The sequence below is a fragment of the Bombina bombina genome, chromosome 3, assembly GCF_027579735.1.
Source record: "Bombina bombina isolate aBomBom1 chromosome 3, aBomBom1.pri, whole genome shotgun sequence".
Classification (NCBI taxonomy): Eukaryota; Metazoa; Chordata; class Amphibia; order Anura; family Bombinatoridae; genus Bombina; species Bombina bombina.
The window spans coordinates 1,015,375,413-1,015,395,251 of record NC_069501.1 but is presented as its reverse complement, the minus strand read 5'-3'; positions in this window follow the sequence as shown (position 1 = coordinate 1,015,395,251).

The window sequence follows — 19,839 nt, the reverse complement described above, 5'->3', positions numbered from 1 at the left end:
TGAACCGCCAGCAGTTTCATAGGCTTGTAACATATATGCAAAGGCAACAGTACAACAAATATTGAATTAGCTAGAGAAACGTTACAATTAGAAAACCTTTTTCTATTGCACCTGAAAAAGAGCAAGGTTAGTAATAACAGTGCAAGTATCAAAGTGCTTGTGTGGTAGAGGTAGTGCAGGGTCACAGGGGACCACCAAACAAGCAACAGGTTGGTAAGCAAGGCGATATGTTTAAGTAGCCCTTTTCTAAAATACATGAAAACAAGCAATGGGAGGTTCCCCTGATTCCACTCACCCCCCCCCCATTCGTGTGCATGGGCAATACTTATATGAGCTGTTTCAGGAAACCTTGCGCTAGAGTAAAACAATTTAAATATACTTGCAAATCCTTTTCGTGTATCATCAGGTGGGTTCGTGTCTGAAACATGAAGGTAACTAAACCTGTCAAAAAGAGCATAAACATTAACATATCCCTTCCCCCTCCCCCCCCCACATGACAAACGGGCCAATTGACAGGATTATAGGCGATCATTATGTCAAACAGAGCAATTGTCACAAAGACCACAGACACTAGCTGGAATGAAAAGAGAAAAGTTAGGACAACACAAAAGTAGACAAATGCCCAGCCAACATTGCACATTATAAATTTCCATGTTTTCAACTTTCTAAACTCAGGTTTTTTATCTAAACAGATATGCTCCTTTAGGAGCCAGACCTCAGCTATTATCATGACCAAGGCTATGTACAGTGAATAGGTAAATAACCTCTCCATTATTTAACACAGTTCAGTGTGAAAGTCTAGGGTCGTTCAGAACTCCTGTAGCTGGTCAAGCAGCCGGCTGACGGTCTTCAGTAGCCAAATAACTGCGTAGAGCTAGAGGGGAGTGGAAGTATTTTATGCCATGGGGCGTTTGAAGGCGCAGCTTGGCAGGGAAGAGTAAGGCCACTTGGCGACCCTGTTCGTGTAGTTGCGAGCACAAGGGAGCAAACTCCTTCCTTTGTTTTGTTACTTCAACAGAGAAGTCCTGGAACAACAATAGCTTGGAATGTTCAAAGATAACTTCTTTATGAGATCTGTAAGCCCTGAGGAGTTTAAGTTTTTCCTGAAAGTTTAAACATTTCAAAATGACCTGTCTGGGTTTCTGGTTAGCATGTTCAAGAGTCCTTTCAGGCCCTACTCTATGGGCTCTCTCCACATCGATAGGCAGGATATCAGGGGGTAGACCCAGCAATTTGGGGAATGTGAGGGCAGTAAACTCCAAGAGGTCTTTCCCTTTCACTGACTCAGGGACCCCTACAATGCGCAGGTTATTGCGCCGACTTCTGTTCTCTAAGTCGTCGACCCTCTCACGCAGAATTTGATTTTGTTTTAGTAATTGCTTAAGTGATGCTTCAGAGGTGACCTGCCTATCTTCGACATCTGAAATGCGGTTCTCAGCTGCACTTATGCGGGAGGAGAACTGGCGGACCTCACTTGTGAGTGTGTCTACCCCCGATTGTAGGGAATCCATTTTTGGGAGAAAGAAAGATTTAAGTTCTTGCAGTAGGGATTTATGGTCCTGAGTAGGTGATGTTGGGCCCACTGTCTGACCAGGATTTTAGCCACAGTGCTCTGCGTGCCTGAATGGCGAATCCGGAATTCTTAGCCGTAAGTTTAGTTAAATGTACTACGGCATCTGAAATAAATGAGTTAGCTAACTTAAGGGCTTTAAGCTTGTGTGTAATCTCATCTAATGGAGCTGATTCAAGTGTCTCTTCCAGAGACTCAAACCAAAATGCTGCTGCAGCCGTGACAGGCGCAATGCATGCAAGAGGTTGCAATATAAAACCTTGTTGAACAAACATTTTCTTAAGGTAACCCTCTAACTTTTTATCCATTGGATCTGAAAAGGCACAGCTATCCTCCACCGGGATAGTGGTACGCTTAGCTAAAGTAGAAACTGCTCCCTCCACCTTAGGGACCGTTTGCCATAAGTCCCGCGTGGTGGCGTCTATTGGAAACATCTTTCTAAATATCGGAGGGGGTGAGAACAGCACACCGGGTCTATCCCACTCCTTAGTAACAATTTCAGTAAGTCTCTTAGGTATAGGAAAAACGTCAGTACTCGCCGGTACCGCAAAATATTTATCCAACCTACACATTTTCTCTGGTATTGCAACTGTGTTACAATCATTCAGAGCCGCTAACACCTCCCCTAGTAATACACGGAGGTTTTCCAGCTTAAATTTAAAATTTGAAATATCTGAATCCAGTTTGTTTGGATCAGAACCGTCACCCGCAGAATGAAGCTCTCCGTCCTCATGTTCTGCAAATTGTGACGCAGTGTCTGACATGGCCCTAATATTATCAGCGCACTCTGTTCTCACCCCAGAGTGATCACGCTTACCTCTTAGTTCTGGTAATTTAGCCAAAACTTCAGTCATAACAGTAGCCATATCCTGTAATGTGATTTGTAATGGCCGCCCAGATGTACTCGGCGCTACAATATCACGCACCTCCCGAGCGGGAGATGCAGGTACTGACACGTGAGGCGAGTTAGTCGGCATAACTCTCCCCTCGTTGTTTGGTGAAATATGTTCAATTTGTACAGATTGACTTTTATTTAAAGTAGCATCAATACAGTTAGTACATAAATTTCTATTGGGCTCCACTTTGGCTTTAGCACATATAGCACAGATATCTTCCTCTGAATCAGACATGTTTAACACACTAACAAATAAACTAGCAACTTGGAAATACTTTTCAAGTAATTTACTATAATATGAAAACGTACTGTGCCTATAAGAAGCACAGAAAAAGTTATGACAGTTGAAAATTAATAAACTGAAAAGTTATAGCATCAAATCTTTGTAAAAAACACAATTTTAGCAAAGGATTGCTCCCATTAGCAAAGGATAACTAACCCTGATAGCAGAAAAAAAAAAAAAAAATACAGAAATAAACGTTTTTTTTTTATCACAGTCAACTACAATCTCACAGCTCTGCTGTGAGTGATTACCTCCCTCAAAACAAGTTTTGAAGACCCCTGAGTTCTGTAGAGATGAACCGGATCATGCAGGGAAGACAATAAACTTCTGACTGAATTTTTTGATGCGTAGCAAAAGCACCAAAAAAGGTCCCTCCCCCTCACACAACAGTGAGAGAGATCAGTAAACTGTCATAAATTAAATAAAACGACTGCCAAGTGGAAAAAAATAGTGCCCAAAACATTTTTTCACCCAGTACCAAAGAAAATTAAATGATTTTACATGCCAGCAAAAAACGTTTAACATTAATAAATTGAGTGTTATTAAAAAGCCTGTTGCTAGTCCCTGCAAATTAGGCTAAAGTTTTATGCATACAGTATAATTCCAGTGAAGTGCCATTCCCCAGAATACTGAAGTGTAAAATATACATACATGACAGCCTGATACCAGTTGCTGCTACTGCATTTAAGGCTGAGTTTACATTATATCGGTATAGCAGAATTTTCTCATCAATTCCATTGTCAGAAAATAATAAGCTGCTACATACCTTTTTGCAGATTAATCTGCCCGCTGTCCCCTGATCTGAAGTTTACCTCTCCTCAGATGGCCGAGAAACAGCAATATGATCTTAACTACTCCGGCTAAAATCATAGAAAAACTCAGGTAGATTCTTCTTCAAATTCTACCAGAGAAGGAATAACACACTCCGGTGCTATTATAAAATAACAAACTTTTGATTGAAGGTATGAAACTAAGTATAATCACCACAGTCCTCTCACACATCCTATCTATTCGTTGGGTGCAAGAGAATGACTGGTAATGGCAGTTAGGGGAGGAGCTATATAGCAGCTCTGCTGGGTGAATCCTCTTGCACTTCCTGTTGGGGAGGAGTTAATATCCCATAAGTAATGGATGATCCGTGGACTGGATACACTTAACAAGAGAAACATAATTTATGCTTACCTGTTAAATTTATTTCTCTTGTAGTGTAGTCAGTCCACGGGTCATCCATTACTTATGGAATATATCTCTTCCTAACAGGAAGCTGCAAGAGGATCACCCAGCAGAGCTGCTACATAGCTCCTCCCCTCACATGTCATATTCAGTCATTCGACCAAAGCAGACGAGAAAGGAGAAACCATAGGGTGCAGTGGTGACTGGAGTTTAATTAAAATTTAGGTCTGCCTTAAAAACAGGGCGGGCCGTGGACTGACTACACTACAAGAGAAATAAATTTATCAGGTAAGCATAAATTATGTTTTCTCTTGTTAAGTGTAGTCAGTCCACGGGTCATCCATTACTTATGGAATACCAATACCAAAGCTAAAGTACACGGATGAAGGGAGGGACAAGGCAGGAACATTAAACAGAAGGAACCACTGCCTGAAGTACCTTTCTCCCAAAAATAGCCTCCGAAGAAGCAAAAGTGTCAAATTTGTAAAATTTTGAAAAGGTGTGAAGCGAAGACCAAGTCGCAGCCTTGCAAATCTGATCAACAGAGGCCTCATTTTTAAAGGCCCAGGTGGAAGCCACAGCTCTAGTAGAATGAGCTGTAATCCTTTCAGGAGGCTGCTGTCCAGCAGTCTCATAGGCTAAACGTATTATGCTACGAAGCCAAAAAGAGAGAGAGGTAGCCGAAGCCTTTTGACCTCTTCTCTGTCCAGAGTAAACGACAAACAGGGAAGAACTTTGACGAAAATCTTTAGTTGCCTGCAAATAGAACTTCAGGGCACGGACTACGTCCAAATTATGCAAAAGTCGTTCCTTCTTTGAAGAAGGGTTAGGACACAGTGATGGAACAACAATCTCTTGATTGATATTCCTGTTAGTAACTACCTTAGGTAAGAACCCAGGTTTAGTACGCAGAACTACCTTGTCTGAATGAAAAATCAGATAAGGAGAATCACAATGTAAGGCAGATAACTCAGATACTCTTTGAGCCGAGGAAATAGCCATCAAAAACAAAACCTTCCAGGATAACAGCTTGATATCAATGGAATGAAGGGGTTCAAATGGAACGCCTTGAAGAACATTAAGAACTAAGTTTAAGCTCCACGGCGGAGCAACAGTCTTAAACAAAGGCTTAATCCTAGTTAAAGCCTGAACGTCTGGAACTTCAGCCAGACGTTTGTGTAGAAGAATAGACAGAGCAGAAATCTGTCCCTTTAACGAACTAGCAGATAAGCCCTTTTCTAAACCCTCTTGTAGAAAGGACAATATCCTAGGAATCCTAACCTTACTCCATGAGTAACTCTTGGATTCGCACCAATATAAATATTTACGCCATATCTTATGGTAAATTTTTCTGGTAACAGGCTTCCTAGCCTGTATTAAGGTATCAATAACCGACTCCAAGAAGCCACGCTTTGATAGAATCAAGCGTTCAATCTCCATGCAGTCAGCCTCAGAGAAATTAGATTTGGATGTTTGAAAGGACCCTGAATTAGAAGGTCCTGTCTCAGAGGTAGAGACCACGGTGGACAGGACGACATGTCCACTAGGTCTGCATACCAAGTCCTGCGTGGCCACGCAGGCGCTATCAGGATCTCCGAAGCTCTCTCCTGTTTGATCTTGGCAATCAAACGAGGAAGCATCGGGAATGGTGGAAACACATAAGCCATGTTGAAGACCCAAGGGGCTGTCAGAGCATCTATCAGCACCGCTCCCGGGTCCCTGGACCTGGATCCGTAACAAGGAAGCTTGGCGTTCTGGCGAGACGCCATGAGATCCAGATCTGGTTTGCCCCAACGAAGAATCAGTTGAGCAAAGACCTCCGGATGAAGTTCCCACTCCCCAGGATGAAAAGTCTGGCGACTTAGAAAATCCGCCTCCCAGTTCTCTACGCCTGGGATGTAAATCGCTGACAGGTGGCAAGAGTGAGACTCTGCCCAGCGAATTATCTTTGAGACTTCCAACATCGCTAGGGAACTTCTGGTTCCCCCTTGATGGTTGATGTAAGCCACAGTCGTGATGTTGTCCGACTGAAATCTGATGAACCTCAGAGTTGCTAACTGAGGCCAAGCTAGGAGAGCATTGAATATTGCTCTTAATTCCAGAATATTTATTGGGAGGAGTTTCTCCTCCTGAGTCCATAATCCCTGAGCTTTCAGGGAGTTCCAGACTGCGCCCCAGCCTAGAAGGCTGGCGTCTGTTACAATCGTCCAATCTGACCTGCGAAAGGTCATCCCCTTGGACAGATGTGGCCGAGAGAGCCACCATAGAAGAGAATCTCTGGTCTCTTGATCCAGACTTAGTAGGGGGACAAATCTGAGTAATCCCCGTTCCACTGACTTAGCATGCACAATTGCAGCGGTCTGAGATGCAGGCGCGCAAATGGTACTATGTCCATTGCCGCTACCATTAAGCCGATTACTTCCATGCACTGAGCTACTGACGGGTGTGGAATGGAATGAAGGACACGGCAAGCATTTAGAAGTTTTGATAACCTGGCCTCTGTCAGGTAAATTTTCATCTCTACAGAATCTATAAGAGTCCCTAGAAAGGGAACTCTTGTAAGTGGTAATAGAGAACTCTTTTCCACGTTCACCTTCCACCCATGCGACCTCAGAAATGCCAGAACTATCTCTGTATGAGACTTGGCAGTTTGAAAACTTGACGCTTGTATCAGAATGTCGTCTAGGTACGGAGTCACCGCTATGCCTCGCGGTCTTAGTACCGCCAGAAGTGAGCCCAGAACTTTTGTAAAGATTCTTGGAGCCGTAGCTAATCCGAAGGGAAGAGCTACAAACTGGTAATGCCTGTCTAGGAAAGCAAATCTTAGGTACCGATAATGATCCTTGTGAATCGGTATGTGAAGGTAGGCATCCTTTAAATCTACTGTGGTCATGTACTGACCCTCTTGGATCATGGGAAGGATGGTTTGAATAGTTTCCATCTTGAATGATGGAACTCTTAGAAATTTGTTTAGGATTTTTAAGTCCAAGATTGGTCTGAAGGTTCCCTCCTCCTTGGGAACCACAAATAGATTTGAATAGAATCCCTGCCCGTGTTCCGTCCGCGGAACTGGGTGGATCACCCCCATAAGTAAAAGGTCTTGTACACAGCGTAGAAACGCCTCTTTCTTTATTTGGTTTGCTGATAACCTTGAAAGATGAAATCTCCCTCGTGGAGGAGAAGTTTTGAAGTCCAGGAGATATCCCTGAGATATGATCTCCAACGCCCAGGGATCCTGGACATCTCTTGCCCAAGCCTGGGCGAAGAGAGAAAGTCTGCCCCCCACTAGATCCGTTTCCGGATAGGGGGCCCTCTCTTCATGCTGTCTTGGGGGCAGCAGCGGGTTTCTTGGTCTGCTTGCCCTTGTTCCAGGACTGGCTAACTTTCCAGCCCTGCCTGTAACGAGCAACAGCTCCTTCCTGTTTTGGAGCGGAGGAAGTTGATGCTGCTCCAGCCTTGAAGTTACGAAAGGCACGAAAATTAGACTGTTTGGCCTTTGATTTGGCCCTGTCCTGAGGTAGAGCATGGCCCTTACCTCCCGTAATGTCAGCTATAATTTCTTTCAAGCCGGGCCCGAATAAGGTCTGCCCTTTGAAAGGAATATTAAGCAATTTAGATTTAGAAGTCACGTCAGCTGACCAGGATTTAAGCCATAGCGCTCTGCGCGCTTGGATGGCGAATCCGGAGTTCTTAGCCGTAAGTTTGGTTAAATGTACGACGGCATCAGAAACAAATGCATTAGCTAGCTTAAGTGCTTTAAGCTTGTTCATAATTACGTCTGCTAAGATCATAGAAAACGCAGGCAGATTCTTCTTCTAATGCTGCCTGAGAATAAACAGCACACTCCGGTGCCATTTAAAATAAACTTTTGATTGTAGAAATAAACTAAGTTAAAAAACACCACAGACCTCTCACAGCAACCTATCTAGTTAGGCTGCAAGAGAATGACTGAATATGACATGTGAGGGGAGGAGCTATGTAGCAGCTCTGCTGGGTGATCCTCTTGCAGCTTCCTGTTAGGAAGAGATATATTCCATAAGTAATGGATGACCCGTGGACTGACTACACTTAACAAGAGAAAAGGCTTGATGCATATATTGGAGCCAATTAATATGGGTGCAGTATACTCACTCCATAAGATGAATCTTTACAGCTGAAAGGGAACGTAGCGTCAGATGGCAAGAGTCCACAGGTTCCTGGAGTCAAATACTGAATTTTCAGGTTAATCCAAAAGTGGACTATAAATGAATAGAGACCCAAATGACAAAAGTATCCAGTGTGTAATTGAAAAAAATGTAGTAACTTACTCCATAAATAAGGAGATTCCAGCTCAGCACAGCAAAACAAGATCTTGACAATCTTTCAACAAAGGATACAAGGTTTTATTTGCTCAACGCGTTTCAACGTATTACACGTCTTTATCAAGAGCATACATTAAAACAAGTAAAACAGGTAAGTAAAACCAAGTATTGAGTGGGGGAAACGCGTTGAGCAAATAAAACCTTTTATCCTTTGTCCTTAGTAGAGGTAAATTGAGAGTATATAGTCAATCTGAAAAGGGAGGTAGGAGATGAATCTCTACGACCGATAACAGAGAACCTATGAAATAGACCCCTGTTAGGGAAATCATTGTATTCAAATAAGTGATACTCCCGTCACGTCCCTCTGACATTCGCTGTACTCTGAGAGGAATCGGGCTTCAACAATGCTGAGAAGCGCATATCAACGTAGAAATCTTAGCACAAACTTACTTCACCACCTCCATAGGAGGCAAAGTTTGTAAAAACTGAATTGTGGGTGTGGTGAGGGGTGTATTTATAGTCATTTTGAGGTTTGGGAAACTTTGCCCCTCCTGGTAGGATTGTATATCCCATATGTCACTAATGGACTCTTGCCAATTACATGAAAGAAAAGAGTACAATTTTCATACCATCAAGTGTAGAGACTTTAGATCTGGATGGAAGAAAAGACCTTGAGACAGAAGGTCCCGCCTTAGAGGAAGAGGCCAAGGCGGGCAAGTGGACATTCGGACCAGGTCCACAAACCAAATCATGTGAGGCCATGCTGGGGCTATTAGGATTACAAATGACTATTTCAATTTTATCTTGGAAATCACTCTGGTGAGTAGGAACAGAGGGGGAAATATACATGCAGGCTGGAAAATCCAAGGAACTGCTAGAGCATCCGATACCTCTGCCTGAGGATCCCTAGACCTCACAAGGTACCTGGGGAGTTTGTTCAAACGAGAGGACGTCCGATCTATTTCTGATAGGCCCCAATGTTTCACAATCAGATAGAATACATATTGGTGGAAAGACCACTCTCCTGGATGTAGGGACAGACGACTGAAGTAGTCTACCCACCAGTTGTCTACACATGACAGATGTCTCATATGAAATCGAATTTCGTCCGAAGTTGCAATCATGAGGCCTAGTACTTCCATACACAGAGAGACTGAAGGGAATGAGAGAGACTGAAGGGAATGGGAGAGACTGAAGGGAATGGGAGAGACTGAAGGGAATGGGAGAGACTGAAGGGAATGGGAGAGACTGAAGGGAATGGGAGAGACTGAAGGGAATGGGAGAGACTGAAGGGAATGAGAGAGACTGAAGGGAATGAGAGAGACTGAAGGGAATGAGAGAGACTGAAGGGAATGAGAGAGACTGAAGGGAATGAGAGAGACTGAAGGGAATGAGAGAGTCTGAAGGTTCAGACAATCTGATATCCATTTTATTTGTCTCTTTTCTGTCAGGGAAAGAGACATGGACACTGAAGCTATCTATCTGGAAGCCTAAAAAGGTGGCCTTTGTATGAGGAACCAAGGAACTCTCTGGTAAATTGATCCCCCAACCATGTTTTTGAAGACACAACAACAATTGTTGTATGAAAGATTCTGCTAAATGAGAAGATTGAGTTAGTACCAAGATATCGTCCAGGTAAATAAATACTGCAATACCCTGAGCTCTGGTTACAGATAAAAGGGCACTAAGAACCTTGTTAAATAGTCTTGTAGCTGTAGCTAGACCAAACAGAAGAGCAAAAAACTGATAATTTTTTTTTCCAGAAAGAAAACCTCAGAAATTGGTAAAGTTCTAAGTGAATTGGGATGTGAAGGTAAGCATCCTGTAAATCTATTGTCGACATAAAGTGACCTTGTTGAACAAAAGGTAGAATAGTCCTGATAGTTTACATTTTGAAAGTTGGAATTCTTACAAATTTGTTTAGAGTTTTCAGATACAGAATTGGTCTGAAAGAGTCTTCCTTCTTTAGTACAATGAAGAGATTTGAATAAAATCCTGTCCCCTGTTCCAGCAAAGGTACTGGAACAATTACTACCATATATTCCAGATCTCAGACAGATTGAAGAACAGCCTGAGCATTTTTGGATGTTTTGAAATATGGGTGAGAAAGAACTGTCCTGTGTGTGTGTGTTGGGGGGGGGGGGGGGTCTTATTTTGAATCCAATTTGATATCCCTGAGAAAGAACGTTTTGAATCCAGGGATTTTGTACAGACTGTAACCAAGCATCATGGAAAAGGTTTAATCCGCCCCTTACCAGTAATATTGGGTTGGGGACCATACATTCATTCAGTCTTAGAGGCTGGATTAGATTTCTTATTCTGTTTGGATTTGTTCCAATTTGAAGTGGGTCTCCAGACCGAGGCAGAGGGTTTAAGGGAGGAGTCTGTTTTCTGTTCTGTATTCTGATGAAAGGAACAAAAACGATTGGGAGCTTTAAAATTTCCCTTTTGACTTTTTGTTGTGATGAAGAAAAGCTCCCTTACCTTCAGTAATAGTAGAAATAATAGAATCCAGTTGAGATCCAAACAATTTCCTTGGAAAGAAAGGGACAGTAATCTAGTTTTAGACACCATGTCAGCATTCCAAGATTTAAGCCATAGGGCTCTTCTGGTAAATATAGCTAGAGACGTGCTTTAGATGTTAATTTTCATAATATCAAATACTGCATCAAAAAATAAAATTGTTTGCATTTTGGAGGTAAATTCAAAAGATTAGAATATTCAGGTTCAGCGGACAACCTCTGTGCAAGACTGGTTAACCATTAAGTAGAAGTAGCAGCCACATCAGCAATAGATACAGCTGGTCTAAGTATATAGCCTGTATGTATAAATGCTCTTCTTAAATAATATTGAAGTTTTCTATCTAAAGCTTTCTTTAAAAGAAGTACTGTCTTCTAGAGGAATAGTAGTGCGTTTAGCTAGAGTGGAAATGGGCCCATCAATTTTGGGAACCGTTTCCCATAACTCTAAGTTAGCAGCAGGTAAAGGATATAGTTTTTTAAACCATGTAGATGGATTAAGAGAGAGACACCTAGCTTAGACCATTCCTTAGCAATCATATCAGAGACAGCATCAAGTATAGGGAAAATCTCAGGGAGATTGACAACATATTTATATATGGAATTTAAATTATCAACAGAAGGTTTAGCTTCTTCACTCCACAAAGTGACTAAGACTTCCTTCAAAAGAGAACAAATATGTTGAATTTTGAATAAAAAGGAGGAATTATCAGGTTCTACGTCTGATGAGGGAGCCTCGCTGTTAGAGAAATCCTCATAGTTCGAAGATACTTCAGTATTTTTACTAGTAAAAGGTAACATTTTAACTGACCCTTTTAGCTTATTTAAAGGTGGTAGTGCAACCAGGGCTTTCATAATGGCAGTAGTAAGGATCTTTTTCGTAGCTGGAAGTACGCCATCTGCATCTGTCTGTAAGGAGGAGACAGTAGGTGCATTCATACACATAGAAACATCATTAGAATGACTGGTATTCAATAAAAAAAATCTAAGCATGAGTCACATAAATGAGTCGAAGAAGCTAGTTCGGTTGTTTTACAATAAGCACTTAGCTTTGGTAGAAAGGTGTTCAGTAGACTCAGTTCCTATGGTAAATTTAGGGACAAATTGGCGCTGCTCCATTATGGAAAACATTTCAGTAAAAAAAAATAGATGCAATAATTACTATTATTACCCCCTTAAGGCAAGCTTTTTGAGGAAAGGAAAACATATGCCCCCTTTATATAGCGCTGCATGAACGTTAAAGCGCTAAGCAAATGTAGCCTAGGAAAGCAGTAATTGTCAGTGTGTGCAAATTCAAAACACAATTTCATCTGAAAAAAGAGCACACTAGCCACCAGTCCGGCATGCGCTGTTTTTCGAAGGTTGCGTTAAGGTTGACATATAGTATGCATCAATTTTGACACGCGTTTATTGCATGTAATAAGGCGCAAAACTATGACGAACATTTTATGCGCATTCTGGCAAAAAAAAATTGCAAGGGGAATAGTAAGTATCTGTCCCAGGGCCTACATACACATATATAGTTAAACTTTTAAACATAGTTGCAAGTGTCTATTAAAAAATACAACATACTCACCCATAGACACTAGTCCACTTAGTAGCAGAAAACAAATCCAGTACTGAAACATATCAGCAGAAGTAATGGAATAGGAGTATAACGTTGATCTGTAAAGGGAGGCAGAAGACCAGTCCCTGCAACCTAATTTACAAAGAGCCTATGAAGGATTTCCTATGAGGCAAAAACAATGTCTCATGAGGCAGTACTCCAATCACATCCCTCTGACAAGCACTGTACTCTGAGGGGAACTGGGCTTAAATATACACTGAAGCGCCTTTCACTGAAGAAATCAAGCACATCATCATTCTTCAACTACCTCCAACGGAGGCAAAGTTTAAACCGAGGTATGAGTGAGGTGGGAGGGGTTTTATAGGCTTTTGAGGTTTGGGAAACTTTGCCTCCTTCTAGTAGGAATGTATACCCCCCATACGAAACAGCTCGTGGACTCTCGCCACCTATATGAAAGAAAAATTCTTAACTGTGAGACTGAAAGAAAACGCCCTCAGAATAGCACTCCACAGATAAACCCTGGCAGCCATGTTAAGTGGTAATTCCTTATAAACATAGCTGGCACTTTGTGGATAACAAATGCCTCAAACTATGGCTAAATTCTGAATGCTCCAGTAAAGTTTTGTACACAGCCTTGTATATAACTAATTTGCAGTCCTTGTCAGTCAAGAGCTAACAGAGAGATTATAAAATCATCACACATAAGCAGCAGCATTTAAAAAAGGCTAAACCGATAGCACATGAATGTGTATGTTAGAGGGATAAAGAACCCTCGGCTATGACAAAGATAAAAGTGCATCTGTGGGCTATGTGAGTATTTCACTTACCTGTAAATACACCCATTCCACTGAATCTTGCCAGCAATCCTGAAAAGCTGTGTCCAGTAGAAGGCTTGTCAAGTGCTTGTTTAGCAGAGGATTTGACAGGAAATACCTTAATCCCCACAGGGGGAGGTTAAGGGCAGGTTCCTGTGATGCCTGAGGGTAGTTATGGCTGAAGTCCCATAGGCAAATACTGTGCACATAACAGGGTATTCCTACGTCCCTGTATCATTTAGCTGCTGTGAAATATCTTCTGTCTTCTTTGTGAATGATTTGCCCCAGGGATAAAGGGTCTCTCACATTGGTCTGAACTCCCAAATATTAATCCATAAGCAAGTAGCTTAAACACCTCTATTCTCAACCTTTTCCTGAGAGGCCAAAAAACTGAGGAGAGATAGGAGGACATTTCAGCTCTCGTGTGAGTTCTTGTCCTCCTCCTAGTAGCAGGATTTATACCCCACATTCCAAAAATAAAATATTCTGGTAAGGGAAATTTTTTATTATATTTTTATTATTCTACTTTGAGGTGAATCTGAAAGAGTAGCTGCCATCTGAACAACCATGCTTTGCTTGAGTCTTTAAAGTGACTCATATAAATAAACAGGGATGTGGACACGTGCTTGAAATTCACTAAAAAACAACCAAACAAAATAAAATTATTTCAGAACTATTTATTTACTGCCTCGCTTACTTAGTTATATAAATGGCACCAGGTTAGTGTTAGGAAAAAAGTTTTTTTTTACTTTAATCTATAAAATAAACAATAAGTGAATGGAGACAAATAATCTGAGCATTTTAATAATGAATCTCTTAATGCATAATAAATAGCCGCATAAATATATTGACACTGGCTACTGGAGACCCATCCTCTCAGTAGTTATCTAGTTATTAATTGGAAAGGGAAAAACAATCTTTAAAGGGTCATTATATATATATATATATATATACACACATACATATATATACATATATATACACACATATACATACACACAGATTATATATATATATATATATATATATATATATATATATATACACATATATATATATATATATATATATATATATATATATATATATATATATATATATTTATTATTTAGCCGCTATCATTCACTTTACTGGAAAACATCTGTACACAAATGAAAGGTTTTCAAAAGCACGCATAATATCTTGCAAAATTTAAATTGTTTTGCAGTCCACAGATGCTCCCCTTTAAGAGTCTCTTTAAGGTTTATCTTATCTCTTTTGCAGACAGATATAAATAGGCCTCCATAGCAGGCAAGATTTTCAGGATTACCGTGTGTGATAGCAGGTTAAAAACCATAGGCTAGATTACGAGTTTTTGTCGGTAAGGCTTGCGGTGCCAACGCTCAGTTCCAGCTCACCGCTCACCTACAAACAACGCTGGTATTACAGGTTTTTTTCAACCCGGCGTTAGCCTCTAAAAAGTGAGCGGAGAGCAAAATTTTGCTCCACATCTCACCTCAATACCAGCGCTGCTTACGGTAGCGGTGAGCTGGCTAAACGTGCTTGTGCACGATTTCCCCAGAATGGGGCAGATTCGTCTGAAAGAGACACCTGCAAAAAAGCAGCGTTCAGCTCCTAAAACAGTCCCATTGTTTCCTATGGGGAAATATATTTTATGTCTGCACCTAACACCCTAACATGAACCCCTAGTCTAAACACCCCATATCTTACACTTACTAACCCCTAATCTCCCGCCGCCGACACCTGCATTAATATTATTAAGCCCTAATCTGCCGCTCCGGACACTGCCTCCACCTACATTATACTTATGAACCCCTAATCTGCTGCCCCCAACATCGCCGAACCCTACAGTATAGTTATTAACCCCTAATCTTCCGCCCCCAACTTCACCACCACTATAATAAAGTTATTAACCCCTAAACTTAAGTCAAACCCTAACCCCCCCCATAACTTAAATATAATTTAAATACATCTAAATAAATTTACTAGTATTAACTAAATTATTCCTATTTAAAACTAAATACTTATCTATAAAATAAACCCTAAGCTAGCTACAACATAACTAATAGTTACATTGTAGCTAACTCAGGGTTTATTTTTATTTTACAGGCAACTTTGTATTTATTTTAACTAGGTACAATAGTTATTAAATAGTTATTAACTATTTAATAGCTACCTAGCTAAAATAAGTACAAATTTACCTGTAAAATAAACCCTAACCTAAGTTACAATTACACCTAACACTACACTATATTTAAATTACCTAAACTAACTACAATTAAATGAAATAAACTAAAGTACAAAAAAACAAACACTAAATTACAGAAAATAAAAAAATAATTACAAATTTTTAAACTAATTACACCTAATCTAATCCCCCTAATAAAATAAAAAAGCCCCCCAAAATAAAAAAAATTCCCTACCCTATACTAAATTACAAATAGCCCTTAAAAGGGCCTTTTGTGGGGCATTGCCCCAAAGTAATCAGCTCTTTTACCTGCAAAAAAATACAAACCCCCCCCCAACAATAAAACCCACCACCCACACACCCAACCCTACTCTAAAACCCACCCAATCCCCCCTTAATAAAACCTAACACTAAACTCTTGAAGATCACCCTACCTTGAGACGTCTTCACCCAGCCGGGCACAAGTGGTCCTCCAGAGGAGCAGAAGTCTTCATCCGATCCGGGCAGAAGAGGACTTCCAGTCTTCATCCAGACGGCATCTTCTATCTTCATCCATCTGGAGCGGGTCCATCTTGAAGCCAGCCGACACGGAGCATCCATCCAGACCGACGACTACCCGACGAATGGCGGTGCCTTTAAATGACGTCATCCAAGATGGCGTCCCTTGAATTCCCATTGGCTGATAGGATTCTATCAGCCAATCGGAATTCAAGGGACGCCATCTTGATGACGTCATTTAAAGGAACAGTCATTCGCCGGTCTGAATGGATGCTCCGCGTCGGCTGGCTTCAAGATGGACCCGCTCCGCTCCGGATGGATGAAGATAAAAAATGCCGCCTGGAGGTACTCTTCTGCCTGGATCGGATGAAGACTTCTGCCCCGCTGGGTGAAGACGTCTCAAGGAATGGTGATCTTCAGGGGGTTAGTTTTAGGTTTTATTAAGGGGGGATTGGGTGGGTTTTAGAGTAGGGTTGGGCGTGTGGGTGGTGGGTTTTTAATGTTGGAGGGTATTGTATTTTTTTTTACAGGTAAAAGAGCTGATTACTTTGGGGCAATGCCCTGCAAAAAGCCCTTTTAAGGGCTATTTGTAATTTAGTATAGGGTAGGGAAATTTTTATTTTGGGGGGCTTTTTTATTTTATTAGGGGCATTAGATTAGATGTAATTAGTTTAAAAAAAGTGTAATTATTGTTTTATTTTCTGTAATTTAGAGTTTTTTCCCATAATTTAGTTTATTTAATTTAATTGTATTTAATTGTAGTTAGTTTGGGTAATTAATTTAATTATAGTGTACTGTTAGGTGTAATTGAAGGATAGGTTTTATTTTACAGGTAAATTTGTACTTATTTTAGCTAGGTAGTTATTAAATAGTTAATAACTATTTAATAACTATTGTACCTAGTTAAAATAAATACAAAGTTGCCTCTAAAAACATAATTTATGTAAGAACTTACCTGATAAATTCATTTCTTTCATATTAGCAAGAGTCCATGAGCTAGTGACGTATGGGATATACATTCCTACCAGGAGGGGCAAAGTTTCCCAAACCTCAAAATGCCTATAAATACACCCCTCACCACACCCAGAAATCAGTTTAACGCATAGCCAAGAAGTGGGGTGATAAGACAAAAGTGCGAAAGCATAAAAAATAAGGAATTGGAATAATTGTGCTTTATACAAAAAATCATAACCACCACAAAAAGGGTGGGCCTCATGGACTCTTGCTAATATGAAAGAAATGAATCAGGTAAGTTCTTACATAAATTATGTTTTCTTTCATGTAATTAGCAAGAGTCCATGAGCTAGTGACGTATGGGATAATGACTACCCAAGATGTGGATCTTCCACGCAAAAGTCACTAGAGAGGGAGGGATAAAATAAAGACAGCCAATTCCGCTGAAAAAAATCCACACCCAAAATAAAGTTTAAATGAAAAAAACTGAAATTATAAGCAGAAGAATCAAACTGAAACAGCTGCCTGAAGTACTTTTCTACCAAAAACTGCTTCAGAAGAAGAAAACACATCAAAATGGTAGAATTTAGTAAAAGTATGCAAAGAAGACCAAGTTGCTGCTTTGCAAATCTGATCAACCGAAGCTTCATTCCTAAACGCCCAGGAAGTAGAAACTGACCTAGTAGAATGAGCTGTAATCCTTTGAGGCGGAGTTTTACCCGACTCGACATAAGCATGATGAATTAAAGATTTCAACCAAGATGCCAAAGAAATGGCAGAGGCCTTCTGACCTTTCCTAGAACCGGAAAAGATAACAAATAGACTAGAAGTCTTTCGGAAATTCTTAGTAGCTTCAACATAATATTTCAAAGCTCTAACTACATCCAAAGAATGCAATGATCTCTCCTTAGAATTCTTAGGATTAGGACATAATGAAGGAACCACAATTTCTCTGCTAATGTTGTTAGAATTCACAACCTTAGGTAAAAATTTAAAAGAAGTTCGCAACACCGCCTTATCCTGATGAAAAATCAGAAAAGGAGACTCACAAGAAAGAGCAGATAATTAAGAAACTCTTCTAGCAGAAGAGATGGCCAAAAGAAACAAAACTTTCCAAGAAAGTAATTTAATGTCCAATGAATGCATAGGTTCAAACGGAGGAGAAGAGCCCCCAGAATCAAATTCAAACTCCAAGGAGGAGAAATTGACAATTGAATTAACAGGTTTTATATGAACCAAAGCTTGTACAAAACAATGAATATCAGGAAGATTAGCAATCTTTCTGTGAAAAAGAACAGAAAGAGCAGAGATTTGTCCTTTCAAGGAACTTGCAGACACACCTTTATCCAAACCATCCTGAAGAAACTGTAAAATTCTCGGAATTCTAAAAGAATGCCAGGAAAAATGATGAGAAAGACACCAAGAAATATAAGTCTTCCAGACTCGATAATATATCTTCCTAGATACAGATTTACGAGCCTGTAACATAGTATTAATCACAGAGTCAGAGAAACCTCTTTGACTAAGAATCAAGCGTTCAATCTCCATACCTTTAAATTTAAGGATTTGAGATCCTGATGGTAAAAAGGACCTTGCGACAAAAAGTCTGGTCTTAACGGAAGAGTCCATGGTTGGCAAGAGGCCATCCAGACAAGATCAGCATACCAAAACCTGTGAGGCCATGCTGGAGCCACCAGCAGAACAAACGAGCATTCCTTCAGAATCTTGGAGATTACTCTTGGAAGAAGAACTAGAGGCGGAAAGATATAGGCAGGATGATACTTCCAAGGAAGTGACAATGCATCCACTGCTTCCGCCTGAGGATCCCTGGATCTGGACAGATACCTGGGAAGTTTCTTGTTTAGATGAGAAGCCATCAGATCTATTTCTGGAAGTCCCCACATTTGAACAATCTGAAGAAATATCTCTGGGTGAAGAGACCATTCGCCCGGATGTAACGTTTGGCTACTGAGATAATCCGCTTCCCAATTGTCTATACCTGGCATATGAACCGCAGAAATTAGACAGGAGCTGGATTCCGCCCATACCAGTATTCGAGATACTTCTTTCATAGCCAGAGGACTGTGAGTCCCTCCTTGATGATTGATATATGCCACAGTTGTGACATTGTCTGTCTGAAAACAAATGAACGATTCTCTCTTTAGAAGAGGCCATGACTGAAGAGCTCTGAAAATTGCACGGAGTTCCAAAATATTGATTGGTAATCTCACCTCCTGAGATTCCCAAACCCCTTGTGCTGTCAGAGACCCCCAAACAGCTCCCCAACCTGTCAGACTTGCATCTGTTGAAATTACAGTCCAGGTCGGAAGAACAAAAGAAGCCCCCTGAATTAAACAATGGTGATCTGTCCACCACGTCAAGAGTGTCGAACAATCGGTTTTAAAGATATTAATTGAGATATCTTTGTGTAATCCCTGCACCACTGGTTCAGCATACAGAGCTGAAGAGGTCGCATGTGAAAACGAGCAAAGGGGATCGCGTCCGATGCAGCAGTCATAAGACCTAGAATTTCCATGCATAAGGCTACCGAAGGGAATGATTGTGACTGAAGGTTTCGACAAGCTGAGATCAATTTTAGACGTCTCTTGTCTGTCAAAGACAGAGTCATGGACACTGAATCTATCTGGAAACCTAAAAAGATTACCCTTGTCTGAGGAATCAATGAACTTTTCGGTAAATTGATCCTCCAACCATGATCTCGAAGAAACAACACAAGTCGATTTGTATGAGATTCTGCTAAATGTGAAGACTGAGCAAGTACCAAGATATCGTCCAAATAAGGAAATACCACAATACCCTGTTCTCTGATTACAGACAGAAGGGCACCGAGAACCTTTGTAAAAATTCTTGGAGCTGTTGCTAGGCCAAACGGCAGAGCGACAAACTGGTAATGCTTGTCCAGGAAAGAGAATCTCAGAAACTGATAGTGAGCTGGATGAATCGGAATATGCAGATATGCATCCTGTAAATCTATTATGGACATATAATGCCCTTGCTGAACAAAAGGCAGGATAGTCCTTATAGTTACCATTTTGAATGTTGGTATCCTTACATA